Source organism: Cololabis saira, unplaced genomic scaffold, assembly GCF_033807715.1.
Source record: "Cololabis saira isolate AMF1-May2022 unplaced genomic scaffold, fColSai1.1 scf496, whole genome shotgun sequence".
In the NCBI taxonomy this organism is placed as follows: Eukaryota; Metazoa; Chordata; class Actinopteri; order Beloniformes; family Belonidae; genus Cololabis; species Cololabis saira.
In genome coordinates, this window is record NW_026906660.1 from 1 (window position 1) to 6,000 (window position 6,000).

The window sequence follows — 6,000 nt, forward strand, 5'->3', positions numbered from 1 at the left end:
ACCAGGCAACCTTTTTCCAAACTTCTGTTGTCCAAATTTGGCGAGCCTGAGTGAGTGAATTGTAGCCTCCGTGTACTGTTCTTAGCTGACAGGAGTGGTACCCAGTGTGGTTCTGCTGCTGTGGCCCATCCACCTCAAGGTTCGACGTGTTGTGCATTCAGAGATGCTCTTCGGCATACCTCGGTTGTAACCAGTGGTTATTTGAGTTACTGTTGCCTTTCTATCAGCTACAACCAGTTTGGCCATTCTCTTCTGACCTCTGGCATCCACAAGGAATTTGCCCCCAAGGAACTAGCGCCCACTGGATATTTTCTCTTTTTCCGACCACTCTCTGTGAACCCCAGAGAGGTTTTTGCGTGAAAATCCCAGTAGATTGGCAGGTTCTGAAATACTCAGACCGGCCCGTCTGTTACCAACAACCATGCCACGTTCAAAGTCACTTAAATCACCGTACTTCCTCATTCTGATGCTTGGTCTTAACTACAGGAGATTCTCTTGACCATGTCTACGTGCCTTATTGCATTGATTTGCTGCCATGTGATTGGCTGGTTAGAAATTTTCGTCGAAGAGCAGTTGGAGCAGTTATTTTACCTAATAAAGTGGCCGGTGAGTGTAAATGCATGTATGTGTCCCATATATACTCCTCATGACCATTAAAGCTTTTTGAAGGCATTGATGTTCAATAGCAAGCAGCAAGTCCAATTCATCTTGTGAGTTTGTCTAACTGTGAACATAATTCATCCTTTATGGAACAAGCAGTGTTGCTGATTACTCTTCCTTAATTCATGTGGTTTATTAACACAAATAATGGAGATGCCGGGGATTGAACCCGGGGCCTCATACATGCAAAGCATGCACTCTACCACTGAGCTACATCCCCTTCGTGGTCGATTCTGAAGACAGGAAGACAGGAAGTTCTAAGAGTTGCTAGTTCAAGAGAAATAACTCTATTGAACTGTGAAAATTCAGATTTTTCACAAAAGTAGTGCTGCGATGGCCGGGAATCGAACCCGGGTCAACTGCTTGGAAGGCAGCTATGCTCACCACTATACCACCATCGCACGGATCTGGCCCATAAACGTCATAATTTCCGCATCAAAGGGAAAAACCGGATTTCAATGGGACTGAGGTTTGTCTGTCCGCTTTGCAGCAAAAGGCAGGACTAGATGACTAATCCTTGATTTAAAAAGGTCCTGGAAACATTCCTCAGAGAATTTGGTCCATATTGACATGATGGCGTCAGGCAGTTGCTGCAGATTTGTCGGCTACACATCCATGATGTGAATCTCCCGTTCCACCATATCCCAAAGGTGTTCTATTGATTTGACATCTGGTGACTGTGGAGGCCATTTGAGGACAGTGAACTCATTGTCATGTTCAACAAACCGTTCTGAGATGATTCGGGCTTTATGACACATCGCGTTATCCTGCTGGAAGTAGCCATCAGAAAATGGGTACACTGCGGTCAAAAAGGGATGGACCAATACTCAGGTAGGCTGTGGCGTTGGCACAATGCTAAATTGGTACTGATGGGTTCAAAGTGTGCCAGGAAAATATCCCCCCAAACCGTTACACAACCACCACCAGCCTGAACCGTTGATACAAGGCAGGATGGATCCATGCTTTCATGTTGTTGATGCCAAATTCTGACCATACCATCCGAATGTCGCAGCCGATATTGAGACTCATCATACCAGGCAACCTTTTTCCAAACTTCTGTTGTCCAAATTTGGCGAGCCTGAGTGAGTGAATTGTAGCCTCCGTGTACTGTTCTTAGCTGACAGGAGTGGTACCCAGTGTGGTTCTGCTGCTGTGGCCCATCCACCTCAAGGTTCGACGTGTTGTGCATTCAGAGATGCTCTTCGGCATACCTCGGTTGTAACCAGTGGTTATTTGAGTTACTGTTGCCTTTCTATCAGCTACAACCAGTCTGGCCATTCTCTTCTGACCTCTGGCATCCACAAGGAATTTGCCCCCAAGGAACTAGCGCCCACTGGATATTTTCTCTTTTTCCGACCACTCTCTGTGAACCCCAGAGAGGTTTTTGCGTGAAAATCCCAGTAGATTGGCAGGTTCTGAAATACTCAGACCGGCCCGTCTGTTACCAACAACCATGCCACGTTCAAAGTCACCGTACTTCCTCATTCTGATGCTTGGTCTTAACTACAGGAGATTCTCTTGACCATGTCTACGTGCCTAATTGCATTGATTTGCTGCCATGTGATTGGCTGGTTAGAAATTTTCGTCGAAGAGCAGTTGGAGCAGTTATTTTACCTAATAAAGTGGCCGGTGAGTGTAAATGCATGTATGTGTCCCATATATACTCCTCATGACCATTAAAGCTTTTTGAAGGCATTGATGTTCAATAGCAAGCAGCAAGTCCAATTCATCTTGTGAGTTTGTCTAACTGTGAACATAATTCATCCTTTATGGAACAAGCAGTGTTGCTGATTACTCTTCCTTAATTCATGTGGTTTATTAACACAAATAATGGAGATGCCGGGGATTGAACCCGGGGCCTCATACATGCAAAGCATGCGCTCTACCACTGAGCTACATCCCCTTCGTGGTCGATTCTGAAGACAGGAAGACAGGAAGTTCTAAGAGTTGCTAGTTCAAGAGAAATAACTCTATTGAACTGTGAAAATTCAGATTTTTCACAAAAGTAGTGCTGCGATGGCCGGGAATCGAACCCGGGTCAACTGCTTGGAAGGCAGCTATGCTCACCACTATACCACCATCGCACGGATCTGGCCCATAAACGTCATCATTTCCGCATCAAAGGGAAAAACCGGATTTCAATGGGACTGAGGTTTGTCTGTCCGCTTTGCAGCAAAAGGCAGGACTAGATGACTAATCCTTGATTTAAAAAGGTCCTGGAAACATTCCTCAGAGAATTTGGTCCATATTGACATGATGGCGTCACGCAGTTGCTGCAGATTTGTCGGCTACACATCCATGATGTGAATCTCCCGTTCCACCATATCCCAAAGGTGTTCTATTGATTTGACATCTGGTGACTGTGGAGGCCATTTGAGGACAGTGAACTCATTGTCATGTTCAACAAACCGTTCTGAGATGATTCGGGCTTTATGACACATCGCGTTATCCTGCTGGAAGTAGCCATCAGAAAATGGGTACACTGCGGTCAAAAAGGGATGGACCAATACTCAGGTAGGCTGTGGCGTTGGCACAATGCTAAATTGGTACTGATGGGTTCAAAGTGTGCCAGGAAAATATCCCCCCAAACCGTTACACCACCACCACCAGCCTGAACCGTTGATACAAGGCAGGATGGATCCATGCTTTCATGTTGTTGATGCCAAATTCTGACCATACCATCCGAATGTCGCAGCCGATATTGAGACTCATCATACCAGGCAACCTTTTTCCAAACTTCTGTTGTCCAAATTTGGCGAGCCTGAGTGAGTGAATTGTAGCCTCCGTGTACTGTTCTTAGCTGACAGGAGTGGTACCCAGTGTGGTTCTGCTGCTGTGGCCCATCCACCTCAAGGTTCGACGTGTTGTGCATTCAGAGATGCTCTTCGGCATACCTCGGTTGTAACCAGTGGTTATTTGAGTTACTGTTGCCTTTCTATCAGCTACAACCAGTCTGGCCATTCTCTTCTGACCTCTGGCATCCACAAGGAATTTGCCCCCAAGGAACTAGCGCCCACTGGATATTTTCTCTTTTTCCGACCACTCTCTGTGAACCCCAGAGAGGTTTTTGCGTGAAAATCCCAGTAGATTGGCAGGTTCTGAAATACTCAGACCGGCCCGTCTGTTACCAACAACCATGCCACGTTCAAAGTCACTTAAATCACCGTACTTCCTCATTCTGATGCTTGGTCTTAACTACAGGAGATTCTCTTGACCATGTCTACGTGCCTAATTGCATTGATTTGCTGCCATGTGATTGGCTGGTTAGAAATTTTCGTCGAAGAGCAGTTGGAGCAGTTATTTTACCTAATAAAGTGGCCGGTGAGTGTAAATGCATGTATGTGTCCCATATATACTCCTCATGACCATTAAAGCTTTTTGAAGGCATTGATGTTCAATAGCAAGCAGCAAGTCCAATTCATCTTGTGAGTTTGTCTAACTGTGAACATAATTCATCCTTTATGGAACAAGCAGTGTTGCTGATTACTCTTCCTTAATTCATGTGGTTTATTAACACAAATAATGGAGATGCCGGGGATTGAACCCGGGGCCTCATACATGCAAAGCATGCGCTCTACCACTGAGCTACATCCCCTTCGTGGTCGATCCTGAAGACAGGAAGACACGAAGTTCTAAGAGTTGCTAGTTCAAGAGAAATAACTCTATTGAACTGTGAAAATTCAGATTTTTCACAAAAGTAGTGTTGCGATGGCCGGGAATCGAACCCAGGTCAACTGCTTGGAAGGCAGCTATGCTCACCACTATACCACCATCGCACGGATCTGGCCCATAAACGTCATAATTTCCGCAACACAGGGAAAAACCGGATTTCAATGGGACTGAGGTTTGTCTGTCCGCTTTGCAGCAAAAGGCAGGACTAGATGACTAATCCTTGATTTAAAAAGGTCCTGGAAACATTCCTCAGAGAATTTGGTCCATATTGACATGATGGCGTCACGCAGTTGCTGCAGATTTGTCGGCTACACATCCATGATGTGAATCTCCCGTTCCACCATATCCCAAAGGTGTTCTATTGATTTGACATCTGGTGACTGTGGAGGCCATTTGAGGACAGTGAACTCATTGTCATGTTCAACAAACCGTTCTGAGATGATTCGGGCTTTATGACACATCGCGTTATCCTGCTGGAAGTAGCCATCAGAAAATGGGTACACTGCGGTCATAAAGGGATGGACCAATACTCAGGTAGGCTGTGGCGTTGGCACGATGCTAAATTGGTACTGATGGGTTCAAAGTGTGCCAGGAAAATATCCCCCCAAACCGTTACACCACCACCACCAGCCTGAACCGTTGATACAAGGCAGGATGGATCCATGCTTTCATGTTGTTGATGCCAAATTCTGACCATACCATCCGAATGTCGCAGCCGATATTGAGACTCATCATACCAGGCAACCTTTTTCCAAACTTCTGTTGTCCAAATTTGGCGAGCCTGAGTGAGTGAATTGTAGCCTCCGTGTACTGTTCTTAGCTGACAGGAGTGGTACCCAGTGTGGTTCTGCTGCTGTGGCCCATCCACCTCAAGGTTCGACGTGTTGTGCATTCAGAGATGCTCTTCGGCATACCTCGGTTGTAACCAGTGGTTATTTGAGTTACTGTTGCCTTTCTATCAGCTACAACCAGTCTGGCCATTCTCTTCTGACCTCTGGCATCCACAAGGAATTTGCCCCCAAGGAACTAGCGCCCACTGGATATTTTCTCTTTTTCCGACCACTCTCTGTGAACCCCAGAGAGGTTTTTGCGTGAAAATCCCAGTAGATTGGCAGGTTCTGAAATACTCAGACCGGCCCGTCTGTTACCAACAACCATGCCACGTTCAAAGTCACTTAAATCACCGTACTTCCTCATTCTGATGCTTGGTCTTAACTACAGGAGATTCTCTTGACCATGTCTACGTGCCTAATTGCATTGATTTGCTGCCATGTGATTGGCTGGTTAGAAATTTTCGTCAAAGAGCAGTTGGAGCAGTTATTTTACCTAATAAAGTGGCCGGTGAGTGTAAATGCATGTATGTGTCCCATATATACTCCTCATGACCATTAAAGCTTTTTGAAGGCATTGATGTTCAATAGCAAGCAGCAAGTCCAATTCATCTTGTGAGTTTGTCTAACTGTGAACATAATTCATCCTTTATGGAACAAGCAGTGTTGCTGATTACTCTTCCTTAATTCATGTGGTTTATTAACACAAATAATGGAGATGCCGGGGATTGAACCCGGGGCCTCATACATGCGAAGCATGCGCTCTACCACTGAGCTACATCCCCTTCGTGGTCGAGCCTGAAGACAGGAAGACAGGAAGTTCTAAGAGTTGCTAGTT

The 6,000-nt window shown here is 45.7% G+C and overlaps 7 non-coding genes across 7 annotated transcripts; all 7 read right to left on the reverse strand.

The window, feature by feature from the left end:
* Positions 1-808: 808 nt before the first annotated feature.
* trnaa-ugc (transfer RNA alanine (anticodon UGC)) lies at positions 809-880 on the reverse strand. The gene has a single exon. It is a non-coding gene; the product is annotated as a tRNA-Ala (tRNA).
* A 109-nt stretch (positions 881-989) lies between these two features.
* trnag-ucc (transfer RNA glycine (anticodon UCC)) lies at positions 990-1,061 on the reverse strand. Its single transcript has one exon. It is a non-coding gene; the product is annotated as a tRNA-Gly (tRNA).
* A 1,430-nt stretch (positions 1,062-2,491) lies between these two features.
* On the reverse strand, positions 2,492-2,563 carry trnaa-ugc (transfer RNA alanine (anticodon UGC)). Its single transcript has one exon. It is a non-coding gene; the product is annotated as a tRNA-Ala (tRNA).
* A 109-nt stretch (positions 2,564-2,672) lies between these two features.
* trnag-ucc (transfer RNA glycine (anticodon UCC)) lies at positions 2,673-2,744 on the reverse strand. The gene has a single exon. It is a non-coding gene; the product is annotated as a tRNA-Gly (tRNA).
* Positions 2,745-4,183: 1,439 nt separating this feature from the next.
* trnaa-ugc (transfer RNA alanine (anticodon UGC)) lies at positions 4,184-4,255 on the reverse strand. Its single transcript has one exon. It is a non-coding gene; the product is annotated as a tRNA-Ala (tRNA).
* A 109-nt stretch (positions 4,256-4,364) lies between these two features.
* Positions 4,365-4,436, reverse strand: trnag-ucc (transfer RNA glycine (anticodon UCC)). Its single transcript has one exon. It is a non-coding gene; the product is annotated as a tRNA-Gly (tRNA).
* A 1,439-nt stretch (positions 4,437-5,875) lies between these two features.
* Positions 5,876-5,947, reverse strand: trnaa-cgc (transfer RNA alanine (anticodon CGC)). The gene has a single exon. It is a non-coding gene; the product is annotated as a tRNA-Ala (tRNA).
* Between the last annotated feature and the right edge of the window lie 53 nt (positions 5,948-6,000).